Below are 18,896 nucleotides of genomic sequence, written 5' to 3'. Positions count from 1 at the left end.
ACTACCACTTTTTTTTTATTTTTGCTCAACACACACCTCCAAACACTCGGGCAACGCCGGGTACCCATGCTAGTAATATATATATATATATATATATATATATATATATATATATATATATATATATAATGTAGGAGTTTGACAAAAAAATGGTAACACCTTGTGAATTCTGCAGCAATTAATAGGTGTTGTAAACCTATAAAAATTAAAGTAAAAAAATGAACAAAATGTTGGTTTTATATTTTTAGCAAGTTTCTGGTGTGGTTCCAAAAATGTCTCCAGGAATCTTGAGAAAAAAAAATGTACTGGTGCAAGACCTTTTTATCCATCACCGCTTTCCAACGATGTTCGTATCTAGATAATTCAGTTGCACAATATGTTATTTGTTCTGAGTAACAAAGAATATGGCGCTTGTTTAGAATTACACTTGATTGAAAACAAAAGCTGCAAAAAAGATCTTTATGATGTACATACTCGTCACAGAACAAAGATGTCATATTCCATAAATCCCATAAATTGATCAAATATTTTTTTTAAGAAAATAAAATTTTACGACTTTTAGCACTTTAAAAGTTTTAATTATCTTGATTACAAACAAAATCTCCGTAGTCGAATTGAATTGTCGCTCTTGAATTTTGGCAAAATTTTAAACAATAAAGCCCCTGCCGACCTCTTCATGGCTTCCTAATATAATTCGATTTTCTTACAATTCACAAGTTATTTTGATTAGTTTGTCTAATCCCTGTAATTTATTTCCATATAAATGTACAATGTAGAGTCATATATATGTATATATGATTGAAAATATGTCAAGTTCATTTTATCATTTTAGAAGCATTAAATGCCAGTGTTATTTAAAATAACTATTTCTGTATAGAACATTTAAAAATCGTTGCAGACGGACTTTGAATTTCCTATTAAGAATAGATTCTGTGTTTCTACTTTGACAATAAATTCACTTTTATTAGTTATGCTCTCCAACTTTGTTTACTTGATATCAAATTGAAAACTAAGCTTTGACCGACACCGTCAATAATTCACTGTGAAAGACAATGGAAGCATGACTTCCGCATCTGACAATGCTAAAATAAAAAAAAAATCTTGTTATACTTTTTTTGCAATACCAAAATCGATTGCACCATGATTTCTTATAGTAATTCCTTTTAAATTTCGGTAAATAATTTTGTATGAAAACTTCATAAAAATATTTTTTTCTAATCTTGCTCTAATGTAGATTTGGTGGCTGTGATCGAAACAGTATTTGTTTAAATTTCAAAGATTAATGTTACAAAACGAAAGCTATTATTTGAATGGAAAACTTAAAATAACACATGAGTTAGCGATGACATTAGTAAAACAGAAATCAGTTAAAACACATGATTTATGGTAACACTAAGCAAAGCAGACATTTAAAAGATGCTGTTTTCGGTGGGAGTTTGGGTCACACAATTTAGTCACTGATGATGAAACAACCTATCTATCTATCTATCAATTTGTTTTTATATCTAATGCACACATGCACGTAACCAGTATATCTTTTCTTTTTTTTTTATTTAACACAGTGATCACCACTTATCAAGGCCTGGAAGCCACTCAGGCATAAGGGTTATTGCAAGTACATTACGTTGTGTGGAGATTTGATTAAGTGTTTACTTAAGGGGGCGGTTCATTAGGAATTTGTTAACGTTGGACTTGAAGACATCCAAGTTGTAGTCCGGTGGGAAGCAGGCAGACTGAACAGAGTTTCACAGGCGTGCAGTTCTAAGAAAGAAGCTTTGTTCATAGAATCCACGTTTTGATTTAGGCACAGATTTAGAGTGGGGGAAATTTTTCACAGTGGATTCAGCTAGACGGGTGTTTTTGGTGAAAGATTGGCGGGGGGGGGGCAGAGATTTTCCCTGTGATTATTCTTTTCTTATTAATAAACATTTTATAAAAACCTAAACACCGGCGTTCGAATGATTGTATCTGCAGACAACGAAAAGTCTGGATTCCCAATGACGACAATAGGTGTATATTGTTTACTACAGATATCCAAAATCGATACATTTAAAACTGTTGCTTTATTATAATACAGTAAAAAAGTATCCCAGAAAATGTAGTAGAGAGGAGGAACATTCTTTTATTGTTTAAATTACTTGTAGTGTAATAAAAGATGCCGGAAGTGCTCCCCGTTGACATCTCTGAATTTCTGGGCACGTTGAACAATGTTAGCAAATAATGCCTGTAGATCTTCTCTGGTGATTCTCCTGATAGCGTTGGTAATGTTCTCTTTTAGTTGGTCTGGATTGTGAGGATTATTTGCATAAACTTTTTTGTTTTAAAATGCTCTAAAGATAAAAATCACACGATGACAAGTCCGGGGAACGTGGTGGCCATGACCCTTTGCTTATTGTTCTCTCTTCCGTAAACATGTCATGAACTCGTGAGAGTGATCTGTGAGATGTATGGTATATAGCGCCATCTTGTTGGAAAAAAATTGCATTTTGTTCTCTGGTGTCAGTTAATCGTTTAGAAAGATTAAATAGGTCGGGCTACTTTTAAGTGGGCCACCCTGCACTAGCAAATGAACAAGGTGTTGCTCAAGTAAAAAATATGCTAAATTCCCAAATTAGTTGCCTCTCCACACGGGCAGAGTAAGACACAAGATCAGATTTAATGTGGCGAAAATCACACACCTCACCCCCAAAAGGGTTGATATGCCATAAAACGAAACAAACCAACCAAGCTTTTGCTGACCAATGTCAGAAAAGATGAAGTGTGGCATCAGTGTGAAAACATGTGTGTGGTTCCAACAGACCGCCAACCTCCAATGTCATGTGTCGTAGATTTTTCATTCAACTATCACTCTAATTGCCGGATCGTCGTTTTCTTGCTGGCGACTGTCGATGGGAAACACACGTCCACAAAGTAAAAGAATAGAGTAAAAGAAACAGGGAAAACACAGACACCAACGTTTCACATATATTTGACGGTTGGACTTGTGTGTGTGTGTGTGTCTTCTCCCCGTTATATCTATGTTATATTCATCCGTCGCAATTCATTTCGATCTCTGTTTCGCTGTCAGCTCTAAAAACTGATCATCTGTTTTCCAACACTACTTGCTATCAAGTCCCAACCGTCGCAAACAGCAGCTCGGTGTCAACTACTCTTTTTGGCGTCGCTATCTCAAGTCTCCCACCCCGGCTACCCGGAAGCTGCCCTTTCCTCTCTAAGCAATTTATTGATACCCCCGTCAAATGTCGTTGGTTCCCTTTGTTATCTGTTCTGTAGGTTTCTATTGTCATTGTCAAATCTAAAAGGCTCGATCTAAAAATACAGATTCATTGTTTGCTATTTCCCATTGTACATTGTAAGACACTTTCCATCTGTCTATTGTGCCATCGCTCAACACTTAGTGACTCAGATCGTCATAGTATCACATCAGAACAGATGCTACACTTTGTTCCTATGCAAGTCTTAATACAGCAAATACACGATAAATACTATTCTATAAAATCCTCTACATTTAAATTGGAAAAAAAAAATTAAATTCCAAGTCTTTAAAATATGATATCTTTAAAATGTTTAGATAATTTTTTGAAATGTAACCTTTATTTTGCTTGTCGACTCCCTTTGAAATGTACTTCATCATCTGTGCGCCTCACATGTGCGTGTATAATTCTTTTAAATTGAATATTAGGTTGTGATTGTTAAAAATTAACAAAGAACCAATTGTATTATATTCATGACATAAAATTCTACAGCATATCTGAAAATTTCAGCAACAAAAGAAAATGAATAGAAACCTTTTTCTTTCATGAGCCTCTAGAAGCTTTTGTATATCCCCGAGAGACTATGTATACCTTATTTTCTTATTTACATTTTCTTATATCTAATATACATTTTATTTATTTAGACATTTTATTTTCTTATATCTAATATACATTTTATTTATTTAGACATTTTATTTATTTATACATTTTATTTATTTATACATTTTCTTATATCTAATATAATATAATAAAGCCAGTTTTTCCTTTGTATATTTGTGATTGATAGTTTTTTTTAATACATGCAATCACCTCTGTCCTGTCATTAACATAATGTAATATTGGTCTGTGTTGTTAAAACATAGTCTATTCCCGGTCGATGTTAATATTTAATCCTGATTGATATTTTATTTTTGATTAATTATAAATAGAGAAAAGAGAAGACACTTTTACCCACACACTTAAAAGTTCTGAAATTACCACCCATAACACCGGAATAAGCAAACATTTTACGATATTTACTATCTTATTGATATTTGACTCAAAAGAGAAAGAGGAGAGAAAGAGGAGTGAAAAAAACAGAAAGTAAAGAGAGAAGAGGAGAAAGAAAAAAGACGTTTTCTTTTAATTTATGTAGTAAATCACATCATTTTAATAATTGTGGAGGTAGCTTAATTGGTTAGTGCATCATACTTACAGACATAGATTAGTAAAAACTGCTTAATAGCACTGGTGGAGCTGAAATTAAGTATACCAAGTCCAAGCCGGTAACTGTTAACCCTCTTTCACGTCAATACTACTCAGAAACATAAAATCACATGCAGGTGAATGCGTTACCTCCCTTTGGCTGAATGATGTAATGAATACGAATACATCCGGGTCCTCCACACAAAAATACCGGTTGTCCTAATAAAATGTATACACTTTAAAATGACCATAAAATCAACATTTATTATAATAAAGAAAAGTTTTATGCATCAAAATATGGTGAACATATATAAAATTCAGTCAATTATCGAAAGTGTTCAATTTGGGGCATTGTGGACCATTTTCCATATGCAATTAACAACGCTCACTGATTGAATCCAAAATTTTGGAACTCGTGTCTTCCAAACTGCAGGGCGAACAGATTTTTTAGCCGATTGGTGAAACCTCTCAATGACTTCTCTTGCTTTTGTGAGACTGGTTGATGATCATGGTCTTCCGCGTGACCATCTTTTAACTGTTCATTAAACTGTTTCTTCTTACTCAAACTTATCTCACAAACAAATAATTGTGAATATTTGCACTTCACTTGTGTTCTTGGTCTTCCAATAGCAGTTTAGAGTGATTTATAGTTTAGTCTTGCTTTAGCCATTATTCAAATATAAAAAAATTATAATAAATGTTGAAGTTATGTTCATTTAAAGAGTGCATACATTTTATTGGGACACCCTGTATGATTTGATTGGTGTAAGCCATAAATACGGACGGGTATAGCATTCTATGAGAGACGTTGAAAGACAGGCTAAAAGCCTAAAGCATAAGCGTATTACGAACTATGACTACGGACAATCATTCATTAAAACGACTTACTAGATTGTATCACACGATTACTGTAACCAGGACCACTCAACTACTTCAAACAAATATATCACTTTTCCGGGACATGACGCAGACAAATAAATCAGTCTTTGAAGATTTAATGTTTCTTTTCATATTTTTAGAAATATTCCTTCAAAGTTTAATTCTTTAAAGCAAAAACTTCTGACAAAATTTGTCGATTACGTTATTAAATTCACCGTTAAATTAGGTAATATAAGAAAATCGTTTTTTTTGCTGTTGTTTTGTATTCATTATTACCAAATCATTTCGATTGAAGCTATCTGTAATTTAGTCACGTATGTATTCCATTTGGTTATCTTAAAAAGATGTTTGAAAAGATCTAAGAGGAATTTAGCCAAAATAATGGACAAAGATAATAGTTCAAAAGAAATAGGAATAATTCCTCATTCCGATATGCAATTAATATTGTGTTGTGCAAAACAATCGAAATAACAAAGGAATTCAAAATATTCTTGGAGTAAATTTAACTTTTTAAAGTTCTGGTTTACTTGCCTCCCCATAAAGGCAGTTAGACACAAGGTCAGCCTTTAATGTGAGAAATATAACTCCTAGAATTGGACACTCTGGATTGGGGGAAAAAAAAAATTAAAATTGCCTCCGTCTGTAAGGATTTTTCTTTCCTTGGCCACTACAAACCCAATTTAGAAATGGTTGATCGGCATTTCGTTAAAATAATAAAAATACTCAATAAAACTAAAAATGCCATTCTAAAGATTATGTATGACATGAACTTAAAGAAAGATAAGAAATAAATCAGTTGTGATATTAAGATGTATATAATAAGCAGCATCTATAATATTAAGTTATATATAATAAGTAGAAATAATATTCAGAAACCGAAGAAACTCTTGCTCCTACCCCTGAATCTCATAAAAATATTTTTAGGTTAAATTATTTTTGTGCTGGGCAGAGGGAATGTTTCATAATTTTTTCAATATGTATTTTTTTATATAAATAAATTGTCCTGAGTAATATTTCTAAAATAATCTATAAATATAAAAGCGAAAATATTTGTGTGTGTGCGTGCGTTTTCGTGTATGTCTAAGAAAGGCTTCTTTCTGAGAACCGATCGGTCGCCTCACAACTTCTTAAAACTTTTTATATCACGCCTAAATGATAATATATATGAGTTAACAACCGGGGTCGCCTGTCTATTTAATTTGCCCGACTTTCAAAAGATAAATATTCAAGAATTTTCGATCGCCGCATGTGCATTAAGCTTTTTCGCATAAAAAAAGATGCGAACAGACTCGCGGTAAATAAAACACTGGCCTGCACTCAAAGTTTACGTCACTAACTCGTCAAAAACGGGCACCTGCCGTTAAACGTCGCACGTTTATTTTTTCACACTATGATTTTCCAGCTGCGCGTCAAGGCTTGTTTTTTTTTTTTAACAAACACCCGGAACACCCGGCCAACGATTTTTCTTTTCATTTACCCCAAAACACACACACCTACAAACACCCGGGCAACGCCAGGTACTCCCCACTAGTCTAATATATAAAAGGCAAAATGTGCGTGTGTGTTTGTATGTCTGACAAAAACTTTCGACACACGTAACAGATCCTCACGAGATCAGTATCGTTATAAAACTTGACGTCTCGGACAACAAATATCGAAAAATTGGCCAAAAACATTAATTCCTTCACTCTCAACTTGGCAGTTTTCTACAAGGAGAGGTCGCTTTTTTCGTTGGCATTTTTGCAAGTCATCGTATCCGTTGGATTTACTAGCCTTAATTCCAACGCTCATGACTTCCAGTTTCGCCATGGACGTATTGGCTAAGATGTTACGTTTTTTTTAACCTTCTTTTTCTCCTTCACATTACGGGTTCGAACCTGCCTGCCTTCTACCCCTTTTTTTTTAACAACACCTCTCTCCACCTGGACTGCCTACTGCTGTTTTGATCCCATCCCCATCCACTACCACTTTTTTTTCATGGTTCTTTACTACACCTCCGTGATACACCCGGGCAACGCCAGGTACTCCCGCTCGTTTTAATATAAAAGAAATGTTACATTTCTGAATTTTTGAGTTGAGCATTGGTTATTCATATTATTTGCACCCTTCAAACTACTGTTCTCATCTTGAGTGTTATTTTCACGTTTCAGTCGATGTAACCTCTGACTTTCTTCAGGTGTATCTTGCCGAATTCGGGAATGTTTCTGTTGAACTTAGGAATCTGGCTGGAATTTCGAATGAACCCCGTTATTTACTTCATGGGGGTAACATGGTCTTGTTCCCTCAGCCATGTATTGATAGAGGTCCTGAGTCATTCGCAATTGTATTTTTTGGTCGCTCCCGTGAAGTAAATAAAGGGTTCCATTTGAAATTTCGTCTAGATTCCCGAGTCTGACAGAAACATTCTCAAGTTCAACAAGACACACTTGAAGAAGGTCGGAGGTTACATCAACCGAAACGTTATGAAAATAACATTCAAGATGAGAACAGTAGTACAAATAAGATGTAATAAATGTTCTGATACGTGGTTTTAATTAGTAAATATTTCTTCAGCTTAGAAACCTCTCTTCTTCTTCATTGACCGAGGGTTAGGGTAGAAAAGATGAAATGCAGTATCAGAACAGATACTACACTTTGCACTGAGATACTACATTTTGCAAATATATATATATATATTGGTTTTATTATCTGGAGAGAAATGCGAGTGAATTATGTGATTTTTTTTTTAAATTCAATCCTTGCTTTTATTATTTAACTAGAAGGTATACCTGGCGTTGCCCGGTCATAAAATACCCATAAATATTATATTTTAATTAATGCAGAATTCTTATTTATTATAAACAGAAATGCCATAAGAATTAAACGTACCGTTAAATTCTTTCCAAAAATGATACAAAAAAATGGACAGAATCTGAAACACGTGCATGCGAGTCTTATCTTTTTTTTTTTTTAAACAGTCCATTTCTTGTAAGTAAACAAAAAAAAACTACTTGAGCTGAGATTGAAACCAAAACCTAAAAAAGTGAGTCAAGTAAGATAACCGTTTCACCTTCACATCACCTTCAAATAGCATTTGCAAACCAACTCATACTTAGCACAAGGAAGCTGTCATATTTCACAACCGCGCATGCGCAGTCGTGAAATAGTTGGAGATAAAAATCCGGTGGCCTCCCACATACCACTTTTTCAATTTTAACCCATTAGCAGTCCTTTTTTTCCGAATGAAAACGGATTTGAAAGTTTTCTACATGTCTGCACACTGAATTCCAAGTGTGTAGATAAAAAATTCGTTGAGTATATAGATACACTTTGAAGATGGGAGGTAACATGATGTGGTCTTCACTTGAAACCACACCAAAGACCATAACCGTGAGTCATCTAATGTGCTGAGCTGCACCCTCAAGCATCCAACCGACCGGATTTGCCTTTTGAGGGTGCTGGCAATGGTCCTGTCGTCATAACTTGGATCGGTAGAGAGCATGAGTTGTACAGCGGCGCATCTCTGATCTTGTTCGGTGAACATTGTGTCAGACACGATAGAAGGCTCCTATCGCTCTTGGATTTTGTACACAACTGGCCAACTCGTAGATGACCTGCAACAACAACAACAACAACAACAACAACAAAAACCGGTTTTCGTCAAACGCAAATGGAATCATGTCGTGTTTTCTATGGCGGCAATTTTATCATTGCCCCTCGTAAATCATTTAACCGGTTCGATATTTTGATTTGCAGTTGATGATAACTGATATGTCTGGAAAAGAAACTTACATCTAGATTGGCAGACATTTTCATTTTGAAAAATTGTTTCACATTTGCGTCTAAAGAAGATGCTTAAATGAATACCATTTTTCATAGTGTTTCTTGTGATCGTTATTATTCACAAACAATGGACACTGAAACTATTGTGGCATCGATATAACAATACATACTTGAATGAAAAAAATCACTTGCATTGTTTAATCGATTAAGTTATTTATTCGCTAAAGTCTATAATTTTTATTATTTAAGTATCAAAATAAGTGTTTGATTTTGATTTTAAAACTATATCAGGCCAACAAGTTTTATATATGATAATATTCTTTTATATTGCATTAATTTTTATAACACACTAGCAGGCCGCTCGGCATTACCCGGTCGTAAGATACATGTAAATATGATATTTTGATTAATGTGGATTTCGTATTTATTATTATATTATATTGGACCCTATATATAGTAATGATTTCCAAAAAAATTTTAAATGCTATTACGTTATGCATGCATATTCATAATGCCGTCATTCGATCTTCACCTGGCAAATTCCTTTAATTTTCATAGTCTTGCACCGATTTTCCCCAAATATAAAGTAGGTTCGAATACCCTATATAATAAGTTTCATGTATGTAGACCAAAAACACTAGGAGTTTTGTAGGCAGTTTTTTTAACAATACATACGCATACATAAATATATATAGAAAGAGGTTTGCACAAGTATAAATCATGTAGAATATCTGCATGAATATAATTACACGTAATAGTAAACTAAACATGACCATCCCATGGGAAAACCGAAAAAACAATAGGGAATTAATTAAAATGAATATTTAAAATAATATGCAAATTAACTAGATCTTTTGCAAGTGAATGCAATCCCACAACCCATATATAACCAAGTTTTATTTTCCTTTTTAAATAAATAGAAAAAGTGGTTTTAATATGAATATCAATACAAACACGAAAAGCACAAATTTATAGGAGTATAGATATATATGTACTAGAATATTAAACAGAAAATAGAATTGGAGCTATTCATAATCGTGCCTATTTCTAAAAGAGGGAAGATATAACATATGAGAAATATTTGGAATCAACTCTCCCCTTGCTGTTATTTCAGATCATTTTAGAATAATTATAAAGAAGTGAACCATCGCGTAAATTCAATCAACTAAAATAAGCTGGAAAACGGGGTGAGGAAAAGGGAAAAAAAATGGGGCAAGTTATATGTAACACATGTACAATTAAATAAAATAAATAAGTCGATTAAAAACAAGATCGTTAAAATACACCCGAAGCGCTTTTCGTTCAGACTAACATTTTCAAGGGTCATAAGTCTGAAAATTATTTTTTTTTTTTTTAGAATATTTGGTAGTGGTATGGAGTAAGAGCGGAGAGGAGGTTAAAAAAAAAACCTTGCTACCCAAATAATTCTAATTGAAGCCGGAGGTTTCTCTGCTTGCACAAAGTAGGGGGGCTGGCAATGATGGCAAGTGCTACGAGGACAGACAGATGGAACTTTGTGCGACCTCGGTACAAAACAGAAAAACACTCCGGACAGAAAACAAGACCGCACTCCTTTTTATCGACCCAGTTTTGGCCGATGGACGATTCTATCAGTTGAGATTTTCTGGTGGTAGGTTGATGATCTCGGATGAAACGGGGAACATGTTGGGCGATTCTGACCTGAAGACGCTGGGTCGTCTTGCCTATATAGACGGCACCACACCGACATTGAAATTTATAAATAATATTACTTGTTTGAGAGATAGGCAAGACATCCTTACGAAATGAGGGAAAGGTGGTTTTTGTGAAAAAAGCAATACGGAGCGATAGAGCACCAAAATTAGAAGACACTAGAGAGGAAATCTTATCGCCAATAAGTTGGCCTTCAGGTCCAATCCAGGGTAACTTAAGGTATACCGGAAATCTACATGGACCGTATTTTGGTAGCTCAGAAAAGGATTGAATTTTCTTATTAATAACTAAGTTAAGGATGTCTTGCTAAGTTAAGGAGCAGAACCTTTGTCAGAGCGTTACATGGGAAAATTCAGGAACCTCGTAAACTCCTTCTCCCACATCTGAATCCCACATAATTTGATTTAGTCAAAACTTGTTAAAACTTATTTTGTGTGTATCTCTTCCATTTCTTCCTGTTATAATGTTGAAATTTGAAATAGACGCCGGAAAGAAAATTTTGGAGGCTGAAAACGTATGCGTAATAGGCAACAATTAAAACAGATTAATAAAAGCTACTTTTATTTGTGAATAGTACACTATTTATTTTGATATTATATGTACAGTGTTTGCAGATATAGAAGACGAGGCCATTTGTCATGATGATTAAGGTGTTTGGTTGGAGTACATGAGTTCCAGCTTTGTTACATTCCAAAATATGGTACTTGCTGCTCCCTCAACAATAAAAAGTGAATATCCTGGAAAAGGAGTTGCACCCTCCACTGCACCACGATGTAGTAGCAAGTGAAAAAAGAGCCTTTGTCTTACATTTATTCCAGTTGTATCAAAATTTATCCTCAAGTGGTTCTTGGCCTTTATAAGTGGTAACTCCGATGGTAACAAAAAACCAAGTAACAAGACTTTGCATATAAGACAGCAATAATAAGAACCAAAAATAACATATCAAAGATTAGGATAGCTTTCTTGGTTGTTTATTTGGTGTGTGATGAGCATAGAGAAAGATAGAAGAGACCATATTGGAAATGTGTGAGAGAGAGTGAGATGGAGAGAGAAAGATGGTGGACAAGAAGTTGCAAACTGAGACAAAAAAAAGTTGCTTTTAGCAAAATGATGCACGTGAACGGACGGATATATTTCCCCTGGATTATTCAATTGCATTTACTGATTCTCTGTATCAATCGCAAAAGTATTCCATCATAATCTGCAAGTCGACAGCTTAAAAATACTTGGTCTCTTCTCATTGCGTGCACTTTTTACTTACAAAAACTTATAAATGTAAACACACACATACACATACATATATATAGAAAGAGATGTTTATATGTATATTTATATATAAGTACAAGTATAAGTATGTATATATAGATGAATGTGTATATACCTATTTACAATTGTATGTCTCTCTCTCTCTCTCTCTCTCTCTCTCTCTCTATATATATATATATATATATATATATATATATATATATATATATATATATATAGTGCCGGCAAAAAGAAAGTCTGTACTTGTAATTTTTTCAAAAACTGTAAATTTAAGTTAAATTTAATGTAACTGTTTCAACAAACTATCCCTCATTTGATTGGCCTTTTATTCTTCTATAATTTTACATGTTCATATTTTACTTTTGATTGAAATGTTTTAGTGTTCACGTCAATTTTAAAAAAATAGCTTCACATTGAGGAGGCAAAAAGAATGTCCGCAGCAACAAATTCACTTAAAACCAGCTAAATTATCGCCCCTAAGTCAGTGTAAAATATCCACCAACAGGCAACAAAGCATGTCTAATCGTAATTGTTGTTGTTCCAGGTTATGCAACGTAACATTTAGTCCATATGCCACGACTTTCTCTTAGTGATCGTTAGGAGCTCATTAATCGCCACCTTTCTGGTTTATCCAATCTGGAAATCGGTTGCAGATTGAAATGTGATGAGAAAACTGTATGAAAGACTGTGCAAAAGCACCAAAACACTGGCAGTGTTCATGATGCCCCTAAATTTGGTTGTACTAGAGTTACTTCTTACAGCGAAGACAATGCTATCAAGATCCGCAGCCTAAGAAGCAGATTTGAAACGGCTCCCCAAATCAAACAACAGTGCAATCTTCTTAAAAAGTGCTCTCTTTCTACTGTCAAGAACAAATTAAAGGAATTTAATTTGTGAGGATATGTTGCAAGAAGCAAGCCAATGATTTCTGTAAAGAACAAAAAGCGTTGTCTGGACTTCGTCAAATGCAATGAAAATCATGACTCTTCATATGGGTCAAAAGTACTTTTTAGCAATGAAAGCAAGTTCAGTAAGTTGGGCAGTGATAGTAGGCAGTACGTTTTTCGGGGGAAAGACAAAGAATTTAATCCTAGGTGCTCAGTTTCAACGCTGCAAGGTGGTGGAGGTTCAGTTTTTGTGTGGGGCATTAATAGTACCAATGGTTCAGGGCCTATAGTTCGCTTGCAAGGTCGAATTAATTTGACTAAGTACATTAATATGTTGACTGAGCATTTTCTATGCTACTTTGGTCGGAATTTGGATGATAATCCCATCTTCATGCAGGAATATGCTCCCATTCACACCGCTGGCAATGTCAAGAGGTTCCTGGAAGAGCATAATATTCCGTGTTTGGATTGGCGTGCACAATATCCAGACCTCAATCCTATCGAAAACGTATGGCCTTACATCATGTAACAGCTACGCAATGATAAAATTTCAAACTTGGAAGAACTATGGATAAAAATTAAAGAAAAGTGGGATGCCCTTTCCCCGGAGTATTTCTGCAGTCTAATTCAATGAATTCCCAAAAGATTGCAGGCTGTCAAATTGCAGAAGTGCTATGCTACTAAATATTAACTAGTTCATTGTGTTATTGTTATATTTGTGTGGCATTAATGTTCTAAAGTTACATTTAAATAACAATTTTCCATTGTGTGGACTTTCTTTTTGCCTCCTCAATTTGAAGTTATTTTTTTAACTTGACGTAAACACTAGAATATTTCAGTTAAAAGTCAAATATGAACAGGTAAACTTATAGAAGAATAAAAGGCCAATCAAATGAGGTATAGTTTGTTTACATTAAATTTAGCTTAAATTTGCAGTTTTTAAAAAAATTACAAGTGCGGACTTTCTTTTTTGCGCCTGTATACATATATATGTGTGTGTGTGTGTGTGTGTGTGTGTGTGTGTGTGTGTGTGCTCTCTGTCTTGGATTGAGCATATTGGGAAGTGATATCCAAACTGCCATTAGCATATACAGCGAAGCACTTTGTGTAAACAAATTGAGCTTATAACTATTTCCACAGCCAGACAATGTCGCAGCTCACAAGAGCCATGACAGCTTCCGGTTTGTTAGCTGTCATGACTCTTGTGAGCTTCGACGTAATCTGTCTGTGGAAATGATTATATATATAGTAATCTTTCACCACAAGAACTTAGACACCAGGGTCAGAAAGTGGGATTCAAAAGTCAGCTCCCCAGAGGAGGAGCATTTTGACTTGCGATTAGCAATAAACTAACCCCTTCTCAAAAAGAAAAGGCAAGACTTGAGACGGTGGACCTCCTAGGACTGCACAGAACTTTACACCCACTGCAAAATCAACAGGGACTGGATCATTACAGGAATGGTCTAAATTCTGTTGATTTTGGGGGCCCAGCATAAAGAATATATAAATCTTTAAAAAAAACTTTGGAAGGATTAGATGCAGGTAAAATATTTTCCCATGTTTTTCCCACATTAGGAAAATGGACTCCATTTTGTTCATAGTTAAAGTGTTTTTTTTTTAATTCTATACGTCTGACGAAAGGCTGTGCTTGTGAAAATTTTCAAACGATATAATGTTTGAATTTGTCTGAATAGTCTTGAAACAATTGCAACTAACGATGAAATACACTATGTGTTGATATCAATCTATTCCTTGATGTCTTGATTTTGTTAAAACTAATATATATATATATATATATATATATATATGTATATATATATATATATATGTGTGTGTGTGTGTCTAGGCATATGTGTATGTTTTTATGTCTATTCGAATATGTATATATTTATATATATGTATGTGCACATATATTTAAGTGCGTGTATGTATAGGTACATTAATTTATGTTTGTGTATATATGTATATATATCTACGCATATGTGTATATATATATAATATATATATATATATATATATATATATATGCATTCGTGTATATGTACATATGTGTGTGTCCATGCATATATGTATGCTTTAAACATATTCACTGCAAAGAAGATTTAATTAAATATACGACTGGACGTATTTGATATTCCTCGTGGCTTCTGCTAGATATCCATCTTGCATACGCAATGAACCAACATCCATGACAAAGAATATAGACTCTTTTCTCGTAGAAAAATTCATTTATAAATTATCAAAACTTTCACGATTCACACTTAGATCCTTGTTTATTTATTTATTTATTTTTACTTCAATTTCAATGAATTGCTCCCTCCTTAAGTCAACTGCCTTACACTTAAAATAATGGACTTCTAAATTTAGTATGTGGCTAGTTATATCTTTCTTTTTCCTTACAGCCTCTTTCTCACAGAAGAGACACTGCTAGTCTTTCTCCACTCTATCGCTATTTAAGTAGTAGATGTTAAACTAAGCTACTATCTTTAGTTTGCATCAGCATTCCTGGTAGGGCACCTTAGGCTACAGGCGATAAACTTTCCTCACCTGAAAGCCAGGTGGCAACGTCTGAGAGGGTGGACCACCTAGGTAATACCATGTGGCGCACCTCAGTTCGACAAGCACTGGACCACTTCCTGGGCCCACACTTGTCGGGCTGATTGTTAAGAACGGATTTTTTACTGGTAATTTCTACCCAGTCACCAAGCAGCTAAAGCAGCAAAGAGACTTCTCCTCCAGCATTAAAAATAGTGGGTGAGCCGTATGTCAGATAGCGATTATATTAGCTAGTGTTTATCTTGACAAGTGTCGAACTAAGTACAGCTCGAAGTGAAACGAAGTTTTAAAAAATAAACAATTCTCATGAATGTTTGAAATGAGGACTGATTGTTTGTATTACTTACTTTGATTGGACTATTGTTCCCATCTTTAGTGTTATTTGTGCAACGTTTCGGTCGGTGTAGCCTCCGACCCACGTCAGGCATCTTGGAAAAGAAAGGAGAAAAGTTACTGGCTCCGTAGATGGTTTCATATTCTTGGAGGTGTTTTCGTTTTCCTCCAATTATAAAGAAAAACAAAAATTATACAACCGTTTCTTAAAATTTCAAGGGTAAAAGGGAGACAATCTCGTCAAATTTTATTAAAGTTACCCCTCCCCCTTTGTGAACCAAAATTTTTTTCACACATACGAAACCACGGAGATGAAAACGAAAACAACTCCAAGCATATGAAATCATCTACGGAGCCAGTAACTTTTCTCTTTTCTTTTCCAAGATGTCTGACGAAAGTCAGAGGCTATACCGACCAAAATATTGCACAACTAACACTCAAGATGAAAACAATAGTCCGATCAAAACAAGTAATACAATTCTCACAAAAAATAACACGAAGAGAAACCTGAAGATGAAGTATGAAGTTCAACAGGTTAAAGTAGAGTAAACACAAAGAAAGGAGTTGATGACACCTCACATACGTCACGGAAGTCACAAGCAGTCCTCATAGGATATTAATTCTTTTCTTTCCTAAGCAATTTTTGTATTATATGAATTTCAAGCACCTCAAAATGAGCCCCGTAACACCGAAGATTTGAACTTCTAGTAAAATTGAATCGTAGACAGAAATATGCACACTTTATATATATATATATATATATATATATATATATATATATATATATATATATATATATATATATATTATTATTATTATTATTATTATTATTATTATTATTATACTGTTGGTAGAATTTTTCAGTAACTCATAACAACAACACAGTATGTCATTCCAAAGAGTGCTCAATGCATGAAACAGAGCAATATATTGATTGTTGGAGAGCTATTGGCTACACATTAGCAAACGTGTTTCAATGACCCCCTAGCAGGGAAAATCACCTCATCAGGCCAAAAACCATCCACGAAACTTTCAATAAAGACCATCCCTTTATATTAAAGTCAACTTTACAGGATTAAACCATTCTAAAAAGAAATAGGGGTACTAACAACTATAACCTATTCACAAAATAATGTTAGGTCTTTCAAGGTATAACTCTGAAGTAGATTTATTATAAGTTTGCATTAAATTTTCTAGCTCCAACCATTATAGTTATAATTGTTTTTCGTTTATTTTGTTAATACGAATTTTTAGAACTATTACTCCAATATCAGAGCAATTAATAATTTTAACTAAGGTTTTTTCCCCCCACTTAAAATCGAGATATAAATATATACATATATTACTAAACTATAAATTTAGCGCTATTTCTCTATATAATACAAAAGTACCGACATATATACAAACAAACATGAAAATTTATATATTAATTACTCTTATAATATGGTGAAGAATATTAGTAACTAAGTCTACTTATATTATTCACGGTAAAGATTTCACTAAAAATTATTTTTATAAAAGTTAATAGATTCTTCGTTAAAAATTAATTTCACTTATTACATAAATTTAGCGTTTAAAATAGATTTGGCGTTTAAAATAAATAAGTGAATAAGATTTAGGGTTTAAAATCCTAAAATAAATAATAAAGCATATTACAATATATAAGTCGATGGTATGATTAATTCGTTTATATTCTTATAATGTTTTCAGTGAATGTATTTGGAAATGTTTACAGGAAATTACTGTTTCCTGTTTAATGTTCAATAGTTTCTCCCGGTCTTTAAAATTCGTTATTTCTAATTTTTCATGAAGGCATAAAAAGCACGGTGCGTGTAATGAATTACATACTTTCCATCTTCTTATGATCCGCCATTCTAACTTTGGAGTTTTATTCTCCTTTATTAATTTCCAATATTGAAGTGATAATGATGTGTCTTTTTCGTATTTTTTATTAGTAAAAGAACTTTATGCCCATAGAATCTTTCTTTAAAAGTTGCCTGCGTACTACCTATATAAAATTTTATATCACTAGGATTTTCTTCAGGGAATATTTTGGCTTGGTAAACTACTGATTTCGTTAAACATTTATTCATGGGACAAGTACTAGGAATTTTGCAGTTACATTTTTCAGTATTTTTATAATTATTATCTTTATCATTATGATTTATTTCCCCATTATTTTTACTATTATTGCCTTTTAGTATCCTATTATTATGCTTTTTAATAATTCTTTCAAGATTTTCACAACAGCTATAACCCAATTTAATAGTATTTCTATTGAAAATACTATCTAATATACTACCTGGGGGAAAGTGCTTATCTAGCAATTGCAAAAATTTCCTACCTAGTCCAGTTTTAAGAGCACTATTAAAGGGAGGTAGAAACCAAATTATTTTCCTGTTTCTTGTTTTACGATTATTATTATTATTACTATAGTTGCGTTCATCATTACTATTCTTTTCAAATGTAATGTCTGCGTTTTTGAAACCACTATTTCTTAATGCTACATTGTAGTAAATATTCCCTGAAGAAAATCCTAGTGATATAAAATTTTATATAGGTAGTACGCAGGCAACTTTTAAAGAAAGATTCTATGGGCATAAAAGTTCTTTTACTAATCAAAAATACGAAAAGGACACATCATTATCACTTCAATATTGGAAATTAATAAAGAAGAATAAAACTCCAAAGTTAGAATGGCGGATCATAAGAAGATCGAAAATATGTAATTCATTACACGCACCGTGCTTTTTATGCCTTCATGAAAAATTAGAAATAACGAATTTTAAAGACCGGGAGAAACTATTGAACATTAAACAGGAAACAGTAATTTCCTGTAAACATTTCCAAATACATTCACTGAAAACATTATAAGAATATAAACGAATTAATCATACCATCGACTTATATATTGTAATATGCTTTATTATTTATTTTAGGATTTTAAACGCTAAATCTTATTTACTTATTTATTTTTAACGCTAAATCTATTTTAAACGCTAAATTTATGTAATAAGTGAAATTAATTTTTAACGAAGAATCTATTAATTTTTATAAAAATCTTTACCGTGAATAATATAAG

This window comes from Euprymna scolopes, chromosome 12 (genome assembly GCF_053919585.1).
Source record: "Euprymna scolopes isolate OS-2025 chromosome 12, ASM5391958v1, whole genome shotgun sequence".
Classification (NCBI taxonomy): domain Eukaryota; kingdom Metazoa; phylum Mollusca; class Cephalopoda; order Sepiida; family Sepiolidae; genus Euprymna; species Euprymna scolopes.
This window is presented reverse-complemented; position numbering follows the sequence as displayed.